A 21,044-nucleotide genomic window follows, 5' to 3' on the forward strand; every position below is an offset into this window, starting at 1 on the left:
ATGTGAAGGGAAAATAATCCCAGCGGTAAGAAATAATGCAAGTTTGCTTTAGATGGATTTTTTTTCTATAATAACTTCAAACATCGTCATCACTAGTTTTTTTTTGTTTTTTTTGTTTTTTTGGAATGCATTGTGCTCAAGTGCTGTGTTGTCTGTCTAGTCAAGACTTTTGTCTACTGTATGTTGTGTTGTTTTGTAATCCTGGCTTGGTGCTAGTTTGTCAAATGTATTGTAACTGTTGAAATTGTTACGTATTGTTTGTTTTTCTTTGTTTATCTTTATGAATAATTAAATACATATTTTTTTAAATAAACAAAAAAAAAGTGTTTTGATTATGCTATTTTTGTAATTGTTTAGTGTAATAATCAAAATCGTAATAGAAATTTTGATTAATTGCACAGCCCTACTTACCTATGATTAAGCAATCATCCATTACAATATACGATCAAAGTCTGATCCAGATTCAGAAACCAGATTTCCTCATGATAGTATCTTGCCCAAAGATAAGGTTAAACCATTCCAGCAGCTGTGGCATGCATTGTTTGATACAATTTGTGAAATTAAATGTGTCTCTGCCCTTAGGCAGAAATTTACCAGTCAGTAAGTTTCAAAGACAAAACAAAGCGCAGTGCTGAAGCACAGTACGTCTTTTTGACAGTTTCATTATAGAATCATCAAGTATGGCCACAGATAATCTACAGAAACGATCCTTAATGAGGTGAGAGGCTGGGCTCCTGCATAATTTCCCCTCACATGTATTGTTGCTATTTTAATAGGCTCACTTGTGATGTGTGTCTTTGGGGAAGGTATAACAGATGGTATTAGGAGAGACGCTTTAGCGAGTCACAAACTACGGGCTGTCATATTCAGGTCACCAAAGTAAAAGTAAAGAATGCTTATACCTCAACATAAATATATTCTGTTTTGCAATGTGATTATACAATGTAATGTTCAATGTTGAGGAGCAATCCAGAGCCTATTAGGAGTGACAGTGTGTGGATGTGCTGGTGGAGCTGGTTAGAGGCTTGCAGAACACCAATATATTATCAAAGACAGTTCCACAATCACACGCTGCAGGCAGTGTAACCTTCGAGAGCAGAAACACTGTAGGATGAAGAGCTGTAAAGGTGCTTTTCATGTTTCTGCTTCTATGAAAGACAGTGTGGGGTGAGCAGACCGACTACAGTCAGCTTTCACACATACACACAGGGACCGGGGTCAGAGTTCAGTGTGGAGATTCAAAAAAAATGCACTGAACCACAACAAATGAAGAATGAGAGTGTTTTAGTTGCAGATATACTGTAGGTTTGTCAACTAGGTTATTTAGTTTAATAGCAGTAACAATAAAGCATCAATCCTACATAAAGGGCTTTTTCAGATGCTAAGAATCACTTCACATATGAATAATAGATGCATCAATTTTACTATACAATAAAATAATGATATAAACTAATAGCTCAAATATACTGTACCTTTAGCAATGGGAACACGCATTATGCAAATTGCTTCAGAGGCCTATTATATTGCAGGCAACATTATACAAAAAACATGCTGTTTAAAATGACTGGAGAATAATAGTGTTTGTGGATTGGTGTATAATAGGATTCTAAAAAGATCTCTCTCGTTTGTCGCTCAAATCCACAGCATTAAGTTCTTCTCCACGGAAAACTATTTTGCAGCTTAATGATAGCACTCTGGTCAAAATATTCATATTTACCTTATTATCCACTACATTTTCTTTATGCCCACTGCCCAGTAAAAAACCTGGAGGATTCCTCATCCCATCGCTGCAAATCCCTAAATAATTGGGTTGCGAGTATGAGCAAATGGGACCTCCTTTTGCTGTGACTGCCTTTGATGGGGCAGGTGTCTTTGAAAACGATCAAATATTGGAAAGCTGGCTGCGACGTACACACCATTAGGTATCTACAAAGATTTTAGACTTGTTTATAAAGTTTTATAGGGATATGTGACTTTTTTTTTTCCTCTTCTCAATACCACACACATTATAAAAGTCCGATATCGCCCTTAGAAAATGAACCTACAGTTTGCGCATGTAGTAAATATTAACAAAATTGAGGGGCTGGGAATTATCCTGCTCTGGTCGCGTCGGCGAACACATGTCGACATGAAACAATGGCGTCTGTTTTGACACGTTAATTAGCTTGCATTCTGGGTGACAGGTTGTCTTAATGAGGCAGAAAAGCTGCCAGCGCACTTTTGATGCTCTGAGATGAAAGGATGTTGTTGACACAGGGAAAGAATGACTGGGAGATTCTCCGGCGACTGCTTCTATTAGCTCCAGTTATTCAGAAGGATAAAGGAGGAGCAAAAGCCCGGAGGAGCAAGTCGAAAGATTTATTTGAGATGTTTTTATAGAGAAGTGCTTAATGTGGATGTGATAAAAGAACTCTATTGTTTCTGGTTGAGTAGCTTTGCCCCTTTTAAACCCATTGTTCATTTAATAAAATTTAACACCCCTCAGGGAAGAAAGGAGAGAGACATATTGGACAGCATTAATGCAACCTGTGTCAATTTGAAGAAGTGGAGCTGTTACTCTCTTCAGCGAGTGGAGCCAAGAGAAGCTCATAGCCGACGATGGATTTAGAACGTCTATAGCATTTCAACCAGAGGAGGCTTAACACGAGCACAAAATATGAGTTTGTGCAATGTTGAAAGAAGACGTTGTTTTCATAGATTCAGGAATGTAACAATAAAGGAGCGAAGAGTAAGGAATAGAAATAGAAAGTCTGTAACTTCACATCAGGATGCTACATTATTGCACTTTAAACTTATATAGTTCTTTTCTACCTTCATCAGGCCCAAAGCGCTTTACAGTAAGGAACCAGTCACCCATTCACACTCTCATTCATACACCAGTGTACGCAGATGCTGGAGGCAAGGTTGGTGAAGTGTCTTGCCCAAGGACGCAACGTCAGTGTGCATTTGCGGGAGCTGGAATTTATATGTAAAAGAACTATTTTTACTCAGTAAGGACGATTACGATATCAGTCGATTTCAATTTCTCATTTATAATTAGATTAGGGCCTGACCGATATATCAGCTGGCCGATGTATCGACATTTTCAATATTGGCAAATATATCCGGGACCGAAAGTGATAAGAGACTTGTTTTTTTTTTGCACTGGAAACCCAGTCTGGGCTTTAAAAAGAGCCCTCACACAATTTCTTAGGCCTCAGGGGAGCAGAGAAACATTGCAGTGAAAATCAGCCACAAGTTTGTATTCTCTTTTGTTGAAGTTGTGTATAATTTCGATACCATAAGAGATAGAGACCTATTCGAATCAACTGATTTTTGACTTACTTACTGACGTACCTACTTAACATGAACATACAGCGCCCCCTGCTGTCACAGTTCAACACTAACACATTTATATGCTTCATACAGAGAATTATACCCAAGACATTTAAAAAAATATATCAGCCAAAAATATCAGCGGTGCAGATCGGCATCAGCCAATCAAAATCCCCCAAAAAGAAAAACCCACATCGGTCGACCTCTATCAGATATACTTCTATGATTGAAACCTTTACTATAAAAACAAATGTTCAACTATGGACTATTTGAAAGTTAAAAAAAACACAAATTCAATTATTTAAAATATTGGCCTATATATCTTCATATACGTTTCAGTATCGGACTCAAAAAATCCATATCGGTCGGGCCCTAATTTAGATTGATAATATACAATTTTAAAGTTTTAAATATGGCTTGTCGGCTCTCAAAACGATAAAACTTCAAACTAAGCCATGGACTTTTCAAAAGCGTTTTGCTTTTATCGTCCACATGCCTTGAGCTCTGCTGTGATTGACAGCCGTCTCTATGGAGACAGCTGGAAGGGGAAAAGGGGGGTGGAGTTAAGCATGTCTCCACTCAGGGTGAGAGAAGAGCAGAGGAAAACAAACTTTATTAGCAAAAAAAACCCCTCCATCACGCCCTCCGAAAACACAACAGACGGCCTTTGTAAAGGAGCAATCATGGTCAGAAAGTTTTCCAGTTTTCCAGTCGCAGTGGAGTGGTCTGAGACGTTGCTAAATTGACCACACACCGAACGTGAGTGGGGCATGGAGTGACGGACGCCAGTTTACGATTTAGCCTGTTTCCACATTGTCTGTTTTCAAAAGCATGAATTAATCGAATTAATTTGATTTATTGCCCAGCCCTAAAAATAACTTATTGATGGAGGTTCTTGCATATCGGTTTATTGGGTGTACTCGCTTAAGATCAGGTCAAATGCCTCAGTGACAGCGATAAGATAGATATCTCTATAGATATCTCACTGGAATCACAACACCACAAACCAATCAATTATGAATGCATTTCTTTAAATTGCTTTATAGGGAAGCTTCTTTAATTGGATACTGCCGCCTAATCATGTTTGCACTTGTTATGTTTTTTTTTACGATTTACTGAATTAAATAACACTTACTTATTCTGCAGCCACCAGCTGATTGGGGCGTATTGATTTAATGCACTCTTTCTTGCATATGAAAGAGCTTGTTAAGTCGGTTCGCCCGAGGCCAAACGCTCGCTCTGGAAAACTGACTTTGTCTTTATTGATTCCGCAAGGATTTCACAGCGGAGAGCATACATTTAAATTTTAATAACAAATATTGTCTGAATGAGTGTAAAAACATAACACGCTGCCAGAAAAGCCTCATAAAACATTCAAATAGGAGAAAAATGCTGATCCGGTGCAGTTTTGTGGCATTCAGCCCACTGCTGAAAGCTTGATCAGGAAAAAAAAAAGTAAACAATTTGGTTACAAAGCCTGTGGTGGGCTGACAGCATTGACACGTGCTTCTACACTTTACTGGCAGAAGCAACAACACCCTATTTATCTTCCTGGGCGACATGAGCAATTCAAAGACCTTTTGATGTTCTGAGATAGAGCAGAAACGCTTCCTTGTAGCCTTATTCTGTCACAACAAGAGACGCCAAAGCTGTGTTTTAAAGGCACGCTAAGCACAGTTGACACATCTCACTACCAGAGGAAATGAAGAGTGTAACGGGAGGGTTTAAAGCAGGTAGAAGAACCCCTTCTTTCACACAACAGGAGAGTGTCTGCGTGCAAAGTGTCCTTGGACTATAAGCGCGCCCTCAGCCAAATGTCTTACTCACAAGAATCAAACTTACGGTACTCTCACAAATGCTCTTTATTGTTTATTATGTATTATGGTGGTAAAGGCTTGGAAACAGTCAGCCACCAACCAAAAGTAAATGAAAAATCCAAAATCTGACTACTTGGTCTCTTCCTCTCTGGTCTTGATCGCAGTATTGCACTGTGCATTCATAGTTATCTGAATGAAAGGCATTATCCAGGCACGTCCAAGTAAAGGTACCATGTGTGCATTGTATGTTCTCAATCTGTTGGTCAGCTCCAGTGCAGCCAGCTGCTTGCCTGGAGTCTGAATATTGAGTGGGAGAAGTGTGGAGTGAGAGCAGAGAACTAGGTTAGTTTCTCATACAGCGGTCGATGCAGGATCAATGCGTACAGGTTGGAGACCTCACTGCAGTGATTACAGAGAAGCCAGTAGTGCTCCCGTACAACTATCATTTCACCAGCCTAATTGGTTGTTTACAGTTGAAGCTGCAGCGACTGGAGTCCTAACACTGAAATGAGGGCTGTGTGGAATGTGTTTCTTCATATTTATTGTAATTTGGATCGATAAATAAAAAAGGCAAGGACATACTGTGGCAAAAACTGGTCTGTAGCAATAAGAAAAGACTCCAACGCTCTCTCGTGTAATTAGGAAAAGTACAAATGCATATCAAATCATTTATTTAACAGGCTTTCTTCAGAGTACAACAATTACCACTTGCCGACTGGACGACTTTTCATCTCTACACTCTACAGTCTAAATGTGGCTGCAATTAAAATGTCATTGTTCATGTTTGAAGATAATGGCCCACTGATAATAGTGCGCCTGTCTGTGGTGCAGGTGATTGTAAAGCTAGGGTTAAAAGGTTGGCTAGAAAAAAACTTTTTTCTTTATTTTTTCTCAAATTGGATGAACCCAAAATTGTCACATCAACAATAAGATTTTGTCTCTGGTTAAAGTTATTGATGAATATTCAAGCCGGCGATTTTCTCGAAAAAACAACAACAAAAAATGAAGCCAGAAACATAACCTTCTTGTTGGAGGAAATTAGATGTTTTCATTCTGCGGTGTTTTGTTTTTCTGTGTCAAAGTCATGTGGGTGTAGTCTCACAGAGACTCCTGAAACAACTAAAGCAGGAGACTTCAATTAACACCTGCTTGTGAGGGAACATAACACGTTTCTTAACTTGTGTATTTGTTAATGTGATTCTTTGTTCTTAAACTACAATTACAGCCGCATTGACACTTCAGCCGGAGCAGGTAATGGCATTTTTCTATTTATTGTCAGGAAATTACAGCTCACAGCCAGACAATTTAGATTTATTGTCGCAGAGGGGCACAATTCAAGTAAATGTAATGCACTGTCTACTGTCAGAACAATATGATGTTGATTTGTGTCGGGGATGTATGCCACGCAATCAAGTTTAACCCTTTAAACTGCTGAAATTAACACGTGACCTCAAATAGCAGTGTGTTGTAGTATGCAATGGTGCCTTAAAAGGTCTAATTCATAAATTACAAGTGGTAATTGCCATGGTACCTACTTTACTGTTATCTTCTGAGCGGTGACATGCAGACAATAAAATAGCATTTATTATCCACAGGGAAATTAGCTTGTGTGCACATTACTCATACACTCTCAGGGCGTGTTAGAGACGCAAATTAAAAACTTCAGGCATCCAATTCATAAATATTTCATACATTTAGTCTGCTAATGCTAAGGCTGTAGTCATGGCAAATAAAATATATCCAATAAATTAGGAAAGCTGTGTTGAGTAATTGAAGCACACCTTCGCATTAGCATAAGCTTCTTCATTATTCAGCAATCTAGTAAGTTACCGTAGCGATTCTCACATCAATCACATGTCAGTTAAGCTATAACCAGTTATCCATAATATCTTTTCATGATTGCTTTCACAGGTTTTTCTTTAAAGCGGAACTAAGTAGCTCATGCCCCTAGAGGCCATAAGTGCCACTGCAGGCGTCGTAGCATGTTGCGTTTTTTTTACACATTTTACTCATTAATTGTCCGTGAGAGTAAATACGACACTGACAGAAAAGACAAAGGGAGAGAGGGATATTGTACATTCAATTACACAATGGAAATAATTTTTTTCACTCAAACTTGGCTGTAAACACTGTTTAAGTGGCGCTAGCCCTCAGTTAGCTTTGCCCGTTAGCCTGTTAGCTGCTTCTTCTTGATTCCATTAGTGTGTATTGGGGCGTCCGACCCAGTGCAGGGAAAGCTGCAAGTGTGGTTTTCTGGGAAGAGACACCAGTGGGAGATGAAAGACCCCACAATCATTGCATTAACACTTGTATCATCCCCAGAGGGACTACGAAAAGGATTTATTAAGGTAAACAAGTTGCTTAGTACTGCTTTAAATGACTACTTTCATTTGTTGAATGACGGTTGTCAAGAATCATGGAAATAGGGTAAACATACGAGATTTACCTTATTTAGTGCTGTGTCCTGAAAAACAGAAATACCACAACAAGACCTCATTCCGAACAGGCTCTGCTGAGTGCCCTAAATCCAAAGAATCTCCAACGCTTTCAATGTGTGTATTCCTAACAATAGGTTTGCCTCAGACATATGGCGTGACAATATGCATTTTAGAGAGGCAAAAGTAGCATAAAGCTGCACAGTCCACCAACCAATCCAACATCTCGTATGTATGGTATGTTCAACAAAGCCGCTTCCAAATCGACACATGATTAGTCCGGATTTGGTCTTTTTTTTGTTTTGTTTTTGCTTGTTTATTTATTTGGTCAGGCCAGTGCAGTGTAATGGGCACACATGAGAGAAGTTCCACCATTCACACTCACATTCATCCTGGCCTCAGAGGGGACCCTTTTGTACATATTTTAGCAGTAGGGGAATCTGGAGCATCTGCACAGGGAGAATACGGAAACTCCATACAGAAAGGCCGTACCTGGCTCTGGAAACAAACCCGGGACTTTCTTGCTTCTCAGACCATGTTGTTTTATGTGTTGAGTTTTGCCTGTTCTCCCTATGTCTGTAAGATTCGCACCACAGGCTAAATGCTGCATATAGTATGAGACCATGGAGCTGTGTCACTGGGTGCACTTCCGTCATGCACTGCCCCTGCCAGGTTGCCCCAGACACAGGTCAAATGCATTAGAGATATTTCCCTATAGGGCAAAAAGTGTATTGAAAACCTGTTTTCAAACCCTTCTTCCTGATAACTTCCTTGACTTCCAAACGACGGCTGCTGTCGCTGACCCCTTTATATCGAAGCTTTCCTTGCCTGCTTTTTGATTTCGTGTGACATTTCCTCTGGAGCTATAGGCTTAGTTTTTTTTGCCCCAATGTTCCCTGGATCCATAACAATCCCGTCGCCTCAGACGGCTGAATGAGCAATCATGGGGGAATCCTCCTCAAGAAGGCTACAGACAGGCACCACTCTCCTCGTGCATAAATCAGCCCCAGCCATCAGCCCGGCACTTGGTGAACACACGGAGAGAAAGCGCTAATAAGACAAGACAAGGCGCACTCGAGGGCAGCTGCTGATTGGCGTCAATCTTCTAATATCCAGGGGCTTTATTTCCTTATTATTACAGAGAGCCACTAGACAAGCCAATCAATAGTTTGCTTTCTATGGGCCTAAAGCCTGTACATCACACGACAAGATCTATCCGCAGCCCGAGAGCACGCCTGGGTTGAAGAATCCATTTGAACAAGTTGAGATCCTCCAACTATAGCGGCTGCATATGGCGAACGGTGCACATGTAAAGATTGTTCGAAAGCAGATTGCAGAAAAATAATGGGGTGAGACTGATAAATGATTCTATTAGCGGGCTTAATGAAATGATAATTTAATTTAACTTGTGGGTGTGACAGGTGCAGGAAAGTGCGAATACATATTACAGGGGGAAATGGCGGGGATAAAATTAAGCGAGCGTGCGGTCTGGGGACAAGATGGCTTTTCTAAAAACAAAACAAAAGGTCATTGCACTCGCTGGATTTCCGCCCTTCGAATTTAAACCCATGACGGTGATCCCGGATTTACTGTCCGTTTTGAAGACACACCTCGGCGCTTCCAATGCCCTTTGACTTCACGGAGCGGAACCATAACTTTTTTTTTTTCTTCCATTCGGCGCGGCCCGAGCGTCGCGGTTCATTGGCTGCCGTCTTTAAACAAACTGTGCTTTAATGGTGAATGAGACGCTTATAAGATCTGACCTTTAGCTGAAGCAGAACAAAGCAAAACAGACTAGCGAGCAACTGTATAATGTAGTATTGTAGCTGCAGGGGGTGAATAGGACAACTCTGAGCACCATATGGTAAAAGGCTTAACACTGATAAATGATCAAAGAAGATTTTTTTTTTCTCTCTGAACTGAAATCAACAACACGCTCCGTTGCAAATTTTGTCGAACATCATTTGAATTCCAAGTAGAACATTCAGTTTATCGGATTTAGAAAGTGAAGCAAAAGGTCATCAATAGTTAACACCTTCACCCCCGCCTTAACCAAGCGCATTTTCCCCAGTTCAGCATTATTGTATTGACACTTCAGGTAGAGCGCAAAGCCCGTTCATTAAGCAGAGAACTAGGGAAAATGTTTGCCGCTAAAATCTGATGTTTAGTAGATTGATTTGTATAAAATGTCTAATGTTCATTTGCACCAACAAACCAACATTGCACCGTTTCTCTGTGCGGCCTGAAAACGGCTTTGTATTCATGTAGTAACTGATTTTATCTGGACTTCTAAAGTCCAATGTTAAAGCAGTAATAAGTGACGTGTTTACCTTAAATCCTTTTCGTAGTCCCTCTGGAGTGTTAATGGAACGATTGGGGGGTCTTTCATCTCCCCCTGGTGTCTCTGGCCAGAAAACTACGCTTGCAACTTCCATTCTCCGGGTTGGAGTCACCAATATACACTAATGGAGTCACGAAGAAGAAGCAAACAAGCTAACGGGCAAAGCTAACTGCAAGCTAGCGCCACTTCAACAGTATTTACAGCAAAGTTTGTATAATTGGATGTACTCTCCCTTTGTCTTTTTTGTCAGCGTAATATTTACTCTCAATTAATGTGTAAAAAACTTAACATGCTACGACACCTGCAGTGACGCTTATGGCCTCTAGGGGCATGAGTTAGTTAGTTCTGCTTTAACTAATAGGAAAGAAGCGACGGCCACAATTCATGGTGGCGCCCACGCAAACTTCCGGAATAATGCGAATAGCTCATACCTCATTTGAAAGGTAAGATCTACAAAACTCTTGGAAAGAGAAAAAGAGGTTTCTAATCTCAATGAGTTTTATCCTGGATAAAAAAAATAGAATAAGAAAAATGTCACATTTTTGAAGCATTTTGTTGCATCTTTTTTGTCTCTTTTTTGTCTCTTTTTTTATTGTTTTTTCATAGGTTTTTTGTTTCTTTTTTGTCACGTTTTTGTTGCTCTTTTGTGGCTTTTTGTGGCTTTTCCATCACTCTTTAGACGTGTTTTTTTTAAAATTGTATTATTGTTGTTTTTACGGCATGTTTTGTTTTGTTGCTTTCCCCCCACACTTTTTTCTGTGTTTTCAAGCTTTTTTTCAAAAACTTTTAGATTTGGGTAAAGCCACACTGGATAAATATTACTCAATTAACGTGGGGATTAAGAGGCTAAGCAGGAACTCAGACAGGACAGGAAAACACTGAGCAAAAGTAGTCGTAGTGGCACATTCTTCTCATAGTGTAGTTTCATTGATTTTGTTTTAACTGGCATTTTAATAATTATTCCCCGCTTCTGGATAAAACAAGTGCAAGTCTTTTTGTCTTTTATCATGAATTACTCCAACACAGTCTCCTTGTTGTGTTTCAAATCACCAAAGAGCCAGATCCCCCCCAAAATAAAGGGCTGCATGTCTCTTTTCACACTTCATTTCCTTCCATTAGCGTACTCTATCTTTTCATTTTCTTCTCATTTACTCCATGGAGAAGTCAATTAAGGATGTTGCCGTGGTTCAAACAAGCCCTACTGCAACTTCTACCAAATCGCTAATGGATCTGGCTGTGCGCTGGGTGTGAAGCCAAACTGTGGATTAAGTGTAGAAAATTTAGGAGCTATTAGGTAATTTCATTTACCACAAGGGTCCCGCCGTGGAAGTATGGGGATAGTATCCGGCATTGGGAGCATGCTGTACATCTGCTGAGTTAAAACGCAGCGTGATAATTTCCTCCCGCCCAGCACTTCTTCACACGGTTTCCCAGTCACAGAACTATTCCATCAGGAAAGCTGGGCAAAAGAGGCAGTGTGTGCAACTTCATTCATCTACAGTAACTTACACTGAGCAGATACCCTTCGTGGGCTGGTGGGGTCGTCAACATATCTCACAAGGCTGTAAATGCAATTAGTAATCGGTCACGGTCCAAAGTGGGACAAAAGACAAAAGCGCCATCGAGCATATTTTCACACATTCAACAGAGAAAAGTATAAATGTTGACCTTGTACTGAACAAAAGGAAATGACACGGTACAATCTGCGCTGACCAGCCAGAGCAAATCACTTTCCGACAGTGCATGGCAGAAAAAAAGTGGACCGCTGAATTTGCACATGCCTCCACCAAAATCGATCCTGTCTTTGTCGTCATAATCAAATAATATGTTTCGTAGTTTGATTTTTCGGTGAAATTACATTTTAATTACAGGTCAATAACCTTCTCCCCATTTTAATAATATTCTTTGCATTCAAACAGAGGCCTCCAGACTGAGTGTGAAATAGATACCAAAAACTCAAAGCTGACACCCATTTGACTTCTCTTGTCATATGGCATTACATAAAAGTAAACAGCTGTGTTGGACAACAATAACTACCAATTTTAATTTCGGATATATTGGCGGAAAAAAGGCAGATATAAAAAATACCCAATATATCAGCCAGCCGATTTATCGGTCGGGCTCTAGTTACTGTAGCAACAGAAGCGGTGGAGTGATGTAGAATGTGATTTAGCTCTTGCCGGACAACTTGTGCAGTTACATAGAAATAACTAACTATATAGCGAAATGCCAGGTGACTGGAATAAGAAAGAATGCCTGGAAATCATTTAAACTGAGCAGTAAGTCACTGAGCAGTAAGTCTTTAAGAAATGCATGCACATATGTATTTAATAAGCAAAACTGTAACCTACACTCAACAGTCACCTGAAAGCAGCCTCTCAGTGGGACTTGACCCCTGCAGCATTAGCCTTTGTTAAAATACGCTTTCTGACAGTGGGGCGGCCCTTACTCCTGCCCTCGTCAGACCTCATTTAAGGCCACATCCCGGTAAACCATGCTCCTTAGATTGGGAATGTCCAGCTGGACATGAACACTCCCTATGGTTGTTCAGTCGGCACCCATAGGGAAAAAAACAAAGTAAACACAAGCTTGTCTGTTAAAAGAATCCAGCAGTGCATTTCCATAGAAATCAGGAACACCCAATGAAAGCTCAAATTATGTTTTTCAGGGAATCCTTTCCGCAGCTTTCCAGTAAAGTTTCTATATCGACCATTTGTGAAGTGTTGATGTCTTTCTTTCTTTCTTTATGAAGTTCAACAATTCACTTAATTACAATCCTTATAGATATTGTACAATAATGAAAGAACTCTATTTTAGACAAAACAGAAAGCAGCAAAAAACAAAGTTCATTAATGGCACGTGTCCATATACTCACAGTTTTCAATTGTACTTCTTGAAATAGCCATAAAAATTGCACTATGCATTTGATGTGCACTTTACACCAATAAAAAAAGATCGGTCGAAGTGCCTCGACAAAAAGAGAACACACTTGAAACGGTTTGATTCTTGATAGTTTGGATCTTTTAAGGGCTGCAATGCAGCTGAGATAGAGAAGGCAGCTATTAGGTTATCTGAAAGAGATTTGATTTTCTTCTCTCTAAACATGGCAGACAGATACTATCTTCACTTCTTTGATCATGAGAGCTTCCATTTTCATCCATTTCATTTCAGCTTCTTTCCATCCCCACAATCTTAATGTAAATTTATATTGATGCTCATTTAAATGAAGACTATGGACTAGGTATAAAAACACACAAATCCACACTACAAATCTGGCTTTTTGAACCCTCACACCAGTGTTATTCAAGACAAGGAGAGGCAATTATGCTTTGAAAAATATCTGAAATATAAAATTACTCAACATAATCAGCATAGTATCAGTGTAAATTGTTAATGTGCTCTGTGATTCATATCCAGTTGGATCTGGTGCTTGTTCACAGAAGCACAGTACTGACTGGGCGTAAAAAAAAAAACACACACCAAATAAGGTGTAATCTGCATTCTCCAGGGAAAAGCTCAGACACGAGGAAAATAAAGCATGCAGGGCGTCTGAGGGGCCATTTTAATATGCCTGCTGCATGTAATGTAGGAATGAGTTTTATTTGTAGTGGCAGAGATGCCAAAGAGCACAGCCAGGTGAGGGCTGGTGAGTACACGCGTCTCCAAACATAAACGCTGTAAACCAAAACACAAGCGGCCCATTGGGAGGTGAGGGGAAACAATATTAACACTGACAGTGATGGATGATGCTGCTTCCTGTACAGGTCTGTGAGATACGAGGTCGTTCAGAGCCGGGGAGTGCAGCGCAGGGACTATACCTGCCCTAATGCTAACTCCAGAGGCTTATTCAGTCAATGCTACCTCTACATTATGCATGTAAAACAGTACATTTGTATGTGTTAAGCCTCATCATATCGCAGTATACTGGGTTATGCTGATAATAAATACTGCATTGACAACAAATAATGCAACGATTTAATGCGATCCAAGATTCTGTTCTGATTCTGTATTTGTTAGCTTGGAGCTTGTTATTTTGTTGTGGTTTTTTAATAAATAAAAGTTTTCTTCTTTTTCCAAGAGGAATGCATTTCATATTTTTAACAAAAGTCCTACTGACTTATTTACTGAGGTTACGGTGTTACAGACTTTCCCAAATACAACTTTTCAAGTGAAATATTGAAAATAACCCAGTGTGTGTGAAGTCGCTTGGAGATGTTCTCTAAGAATATAATGTTTGGCACAATATAGTACTGTCTTTCCGTGCACAGTGCATCGCTGTGGGTTTTACCTGTACAAGACAACAAACTGGCCAAAATCCATGAAGATTAAACAAGCTTTGTCTTACTTGGAATATAAATGAAATGCAAATTAATCAAATACGTGTAGGAAGCCTCTACTGCACTCTCTACATGGTGCTGAGTGGGGCCTTATGTTGCTTCAATCAGGTTACATGATGTAAATTAATACAAGATTACGAGAGTTGCTCTGAAACCATTACCTCTTAAGTTGCAGAAGAGGCAGATGGTGCAAACAAAACCCACAAGATGAGATCTCTCGACAGGCAGCTGTTGCAAACTTTTGCTGATTCTATACTTCAGCTTCTTTTCCCAAGTTATGAAAAGAGTGATCACAGTTTTCGAACGTATTTTATAAATTTATTTTTCTGCTTTATAGCTTTGCCAGAAATTGGATTTCAAGCCCGGCTAACCTAAGAGGATCCTCAGAACACGAGTGGAGCAGGGGCAGATCTGTGAAAGAGCTAGAGACACACGAGTGGAGACGAGAGTGGTTTAGGCTGAGTGCATATAAGGGGCTGTGAAAGACCTTTTAGTGGCCAGTCAATCATCCCTCTCATGGCCGTGTTAATATGCATTTTTAATGGGTTTGTCTGTTTCAACGCCTATCCCTCATGAGACGCTTTACTCACACTGAAGAGGGTGAGTCTAATGTTACATCATTAATTCTTCTCCATTATTTAACTTTCCTCCATCAGCCAAGACTCTACAGCCTGGGAATTACAATCACATCCAAAATACTGTCTGTCTAGCTGGGAGGATGTGCCACATTGTACCGTGTTGGCAGAAAATAAAGATACTGTCAATGATAAGCAGCAGATAATCAGCCTGTCTCGACATGATTTATGAACGACTGAATTCTCTGGTTGCCGATCTGAAGAAGACAGCATACATGATGTTGAACACTAGAGTAGAAAAGGCTTTCAGGAAGTCATCTGTTCTGGATTGTGTTTCAGAATTAATCGGGATTAATCGGATTCTTCGAAAACACAATTAATCGTGATTAATCAAATTAATCAAATTAATCAAGATGAATCACATCGTATATTTTGACCCAACACACTTCTGTATCTGAGCACACACATGACCCGAAAGACAAATCACTTGTATTAACAACATAATATGACTCCTGTCTTATTAGTGTAAGCCAGGAGTCTCCAGTATTTTCACACGATAAGGTACTTTTATGAAACAAAAGTGACAAAGAGCTACTTATGCATCAAAAAGACTTGTCCAATTATCCTATTTCAACAAAAAAATATTTAATTTTTTTCCTTATACTCTACTTTATGAACCTAAAAGTTTGCAGATTCCGTCCAAAATGTTCTGCACCAAAGAAAATGTGGTGCGAGCGACCAAGGAAGGGCTGAAGGGATCCTAGTTAGAAGCTGTTGGGCTTTACCCACAATTATGAAACTGTGAATACTTGGTTAATGAAATGATAATAATCAAATGTTTTAAATTTAAGAATTTTATGTTGGACAAGAAAAAAAATGAATAAAATTATGAAAGCAAAATTAACCGGGATAAATTGTGATTAATCGAATTCCACAAGTGCGATTAATCGCAATTTAAAAAATTCATCAATTGACAGCCCTAGTTTTACTTTAGGACATTCCGGCTCTCCTTGGAGAAACATCCTCAGTTCATTTGTTCTTCAAGTTGCAAACTGGGCTTTTGTACCCCTCCTTTCATGAGTTATGCAAATCACTCAGCAGTAGACCCTGCATAAAATGATGATAACAAATTAGATATGAAATAATACGTTTAAATAGAAGACACAAGCAGACCCTCAAACCCATATGTTGCTTTCGGTTCACAGCAGTATCCCTGATCAGGTTTCTAGATTTTCTGCAATCAACCTCACTGTCTCCCAGTCTTGTGAACTTGAATCCATGCACTGCCAAATAGCTGAACTAAAGAACACTCACCTAAATAGTAGGTCATGAATTAAAAGAGTGAAATGTCACCTGTAGCTATATTGCAAACTAAAATCAGTATAATACACAAATGTCACAACGGGTAGAGCTTGTGTCAACCTTCACTGATAAAGAAAATGTTACTGTTGCCTTACCATAATGTGGCAAGGACAGATTTTTTTTTTTCTCCTTCTTTTATGCCTGTTTTGTATGCTCCTCTTTTAAGCCTATTGAGAATCTAGTGCGGTTCCTCAAGGTCAAGACAGCAGGTGGTCAGTCCTCCCACGCCTGCGCTAAACCTTGTACCGTGGCACATGCTAGAGACACACTTCAAAGCTCATATTCAGTGGCGACTGTTTGTTGATTCTGCACATACGCGCCACCGCCGCCGCAGATGAATCATGCTTTATTTCACAGGGATGGAAGCAGGTTTTTTTCCCCCCATGTAAAGAACGCCTCTTAACACCGTGATCTTCCTTGGCGAGATACTACAATGTGAGTAAATCAGCTGCAGAGTACAAGAAGTTATGGTTTTAATACAAATAAACTGTTTGTTTATGGGCTTTTTCCTTACAAACTATAACAAAAATGCAATTAAGGGATTTGTGATAATGTTACAGTAGCAACAGTTGGTAATCAGGCCGTATTCAGACAAGTTCCACACAAAAAGTTACAGGAAACATGTTTATGAGGGATGTGTGACAAATACTGATGATCTTCTGCATCTGTTAACCGTGTGGCTGGCTCTGTGGATTGTTGTTGAGAAAAGCTCACATTTTCATTGCATTATTGCTATTTGTAAAGCAGTTTGTGATTGTATTTCTGAGCGCAATATAAATAAAGTTGAATCACCAAAGCTTTGTTATTAATTGATATCTGCAGACCGTGACGAAACTTGCATGTTAGTGAAATCACATCCAAGCTGATCAGTGCTTTGTAACAGACTTCACAAACACACAAGCCGCAAAATTCTCCCTTATCCGTATTTAAAGTGATATGCAGTGACAGCAGCGCTATCAAACGTGGAGGCTTGTGAACAATTTAGAGTATTTTCTAAAGGACAAAAAGACAGCGGGAGAGAGTGACAACTTGTCAAAGAGAGATAAACTGGTCAAACAAACAAAAAAAGCTGTATCTCTCCCTCTTTCGAAAGCAGTTTTGCCTTGACTCTGTTGTATTTTTATCCACTTTGGAAGCGCTGCTGAGGCAGGGATTTCAGGTTCAAACGCACAGAGGTGAAAAGACATTTAGCGATGACTAACGTTGGCTGCCGATGCCTCGAGCTACTTAGTGACTCACTTTAGCCCGCGCCGCTGTGAACTATGACCTCGAGTGTCCTACAAGGGCTGACGCGGAGTGGCTGGGACGGGCGCGAACAGGGAGCGGTGTGGAGCGTGACCGAGGGAAGAGCCAGGAGGCGTGCCTGGCTGCCTTTTGACAGTTTCTGGTCACTGCGTTTATCACTAATGTCAAGCTGCATCACTGAGGAGCTGCGCCACATGCTGCATGAGTTCACTGTTGATGACGGGCTGAGGCGACAATGTTATAAGACTTTTTGATTGCACCACTTTTGCAGGGGTGATACACAGTAAGGCTTCACGACTTATACGTAGCACATCATCACAAATGCAATAATGAAGGGTAAATATGCTCACCTTTGTGGGTCAAGAGAAGGGATCAACCAGGAGAGGCAGCAACATGGAAAGACAAAGAAAGAATTTGTATTAATTTATTGTTACAAATATCACTTTCTGAAAATGTATTATGGCATCTATACTTGAAAGGCCCTGCTAACATTCAGCAATTATTTTGTTGAGAAATGTCAAGTTCATTGTTATAACACCAGACAAGCACTGACACTACATCTTCCACTGTGCAGAAAGAGACAAGTGCAATTTTCTTTTCAAATATCGTGGAGCAAAACTATGGAATTTATGGTTTATGACAACTAACAGCAAAAAGAGCCTAAAAAATCTATTGCTCACTAAATATAAGCCTTCATACAAAAACATTAGGTTTACAGTATTTTGGTTTTAAGTCTATGATTCATGTGGTGATCTATTGAAATAATTATGGTGCAATGGAATTTTCATTTGTTCTGTATTTGACCAGAAAGAAATGCTCTGTAATTTGTTTAGGGGTGTGATGCGTAGTATAAGCCCTTTGGGTTTCTATCACACTCCATCATGCTTTAAATTAAAACATTTATTTGATCAAAATCCATGTAGTTATTTATGTCAAAATAAATAAATAACAATTAACGAAATAAACATTCAAATTAATTTTAAGGATTGTTTTCCCCTTAAAGCAGAACTAAGTAACTCATACCCCGACTCATGCGCCACTGCAGGTGTTGTAGCAGGTTACGTTTTTTTACTCATTAATTGTCTGTGAGAGTAAATACTACACTGACAGAAAAGACAAAGGGAGAGGGGGATATTGTACAATTACACAATGGAGACAATTTTTTTCACTCAAACTTGGCTGTAAATACTGCCTAAGTGGTGCTAGTCCGCAGTTAGCTTTGCCCGTTCGCCTGCGTCATCTTCGTGATTTCATTATTGTGTATTGGGGGCTCCGCGTCGGAACAGGGAAAGCTGCAAGTGTGGTTTTTTGGCCAGAGACATCAGGGGAGCCCCCCCAATCACCCCATCACACAACACAACACTTGTATTACCTCCAGACGTACTACGAAAAGGATTTACTAAGGTAAACAAGTTACTTAGTACTGCTTTAAAGGAGCATTATGCAACTTTGTATAGGAAAACAATGTTAATGTTAATGTTTATTTGTATTTGACCTTTCAGCGACCCAGCAGTTGTGTGGATAGTTAACAGGACCAATTGTTTTTTGGTTTCACTACTGATGGAGAAATCCTACCAGAAACCCCCAAAAAAAATGAAATACAATTGATTCTGTTATGTAACATCCTAGAGAATAGAAAGTAAAGGTGCCATGATAACCCCTGGGTCAGTGAAAAGTCAAATACGCATTAATATAAACTATTTTAAACATTTAAACATTTCCATAGCTGTCAAGTGTCCCGCTTTGGCCAGTACTACCGTATGTTGACCCGTATTAGAGCTTGGTTGAGCTGGTGGGACAACTCGCAGCGGGTGCTAGAAAATGTCCTGTATGTTGAAATCCAAAACTTGACAGGTACGCATACCAACTCAGAAAATATTTGAACTTCCAAGTTCCATCAGGCCTCGATCAAGAACAAACTTGGACGAAATGATGTCTAAACTGGGTGTAAACTAGAAAAACAACTTGCTTAAAGGGGCTAGATTCATGTTAGCCATTTTATACTCACTACTGCCACCTCAGGTCATACGTGTAACTGCACTTTCTATATTCAGCTTGTGCATGACGGCAATTCGAACCCGAATTAACACCTTTTTGAGTGACAGTGCAGGATTTTAGAGGCAGTTGTGGTGAACAGGTCTGGGCTCCTTCTACACATTAGGACAATGTTGGAACATGTCGGGGGAGGAAAATACATCATTTTGACATTTTTAAAGTCTGTATAGTCCCTTCAAAACGCATCAATGAAATGATCTCTAATTGAAATGAAAATGTAAAATTGAAGAAGCCAATACCACATTTTGAAAACCATAATAATGATAAATAGATTGAGTAATAAATAATGTTAAATACAATGGTTCACTGGCCATAAACAAACTAACAGTACATTTACAGTATGTCCACAGCCACCCCTTTGAATACAGTGAGCCAAACTGATTATGAAGGCAGTAGTCCATGTATACTGGGCAGTGACTGTATGAACGCAGTCAGCCATATGTTCAGACTCTGACCCCTAAGACTTAAAAGGGCAATGAAATCATTTCCCCAGTGCGGCCTACATGTGCGTAATCTGTTTATTCAACACATAAACAGATTAAGTCCGTTTAATTTTGCATTTCAGATCCACGCCGCCCTCCATAGATTGAGCTGTAAAGCCTTTGCCACAGCTTCATCTTCAACACGCTGTCCTTCGCAGTCACATGGGCAATGGAGCGGAGCGGGCAACAAAGCACACCATTAACATCAAAATAGCAAGGTCGGAAATCAAAGGCTGAATCCACCATTGAGAAGACGATGAAAAGTTATGAACTGATTTGTGAGGTGAAATGGAGCACTCAGGACAAGTGGTACATCGGCCGGGTCCATAATAGCAGAGATTATAAAACAGCTATTACTTGATTCATCACTCATCTCAGCACTGCCATTGAGTTTTAGGAGGGGTTGGATGATTTTACTACAATATACAAAAATATGTATGACCAGAATTATATTTTAAACATGTCGTGGAAGATTCGTTTTGAAAAATGAAATGAGTGCAGATTTGTCTTTTTTGTTAAGATGTGTTTCTGTTTGGAGGTTAGTCTGAGAGTCTTGATGTCACTGTGGTACAAGGTTAAGCGCTGTGTAGCACCACAGAAAACACATGCCATGAATAATCCCCTAAATTTTTGGCAGATCTTCAGCACACAGGAAAACAGTCCAGACTGCAACACTGTAAACAAAGACATGGCGATACACGTTGTTTGGATCACAAAACAATGGTAAATTTGAGCCCTGTCAACAGTCCCAGTTGGCCTTAATGCTGATTGCTTATGAATTAGTGTAAGGGAGATTTATGATTCTTAAGACTTTTCAGGAAGATTACTATAAGAAAAAATGTATTGCAAGTTCTCGTCTTTTTATTTATTTTTTTCATAGAAATTCGGCAGGTACAATCTGTGAATCCTCCACCTTAGGTGGTTCTGACCATTAGCCTTGTGAGCCTACACCGGCTGCTCACTGCTCCTACTGGTCGCCCCAGTGGCATTGAAGGATGGGTCAAATACAGAGAACGAATTTCCCTCCGGGGATCAATGAAGTACACCTAAACCTTAATCACCTTAACACCTTCTAAAAAA

At 39.7% G+C, this 21,044-nt stretch overlaps 1 protein-coding gene across 2 annotated transcripts in view; it reads right to left on the reverse strand.

The window, feature by feature from the left end:
• LOC306970243 (seizure protein 6 homolog) overlaps positions 1-21,044 on the reverse strand; it is an 84,643-nt gene that overhangs the window by 41,836 nt on the left and 21,763 nt on the right. The gene's annotated exons all lie outside the window — the stretch shown is intronic.

The sequence above is a fragment of the Gobius niger genome (assembly GCF_951799975.1).
Source record: "Gobius niger genome assembly, chromosome: 11".
Lineage (NCBI taxonomy): Eukaryota > Metazoa > Chordata > Actinopteri > Gobiiformes > Gobiidae > Gobius > Gobius niger.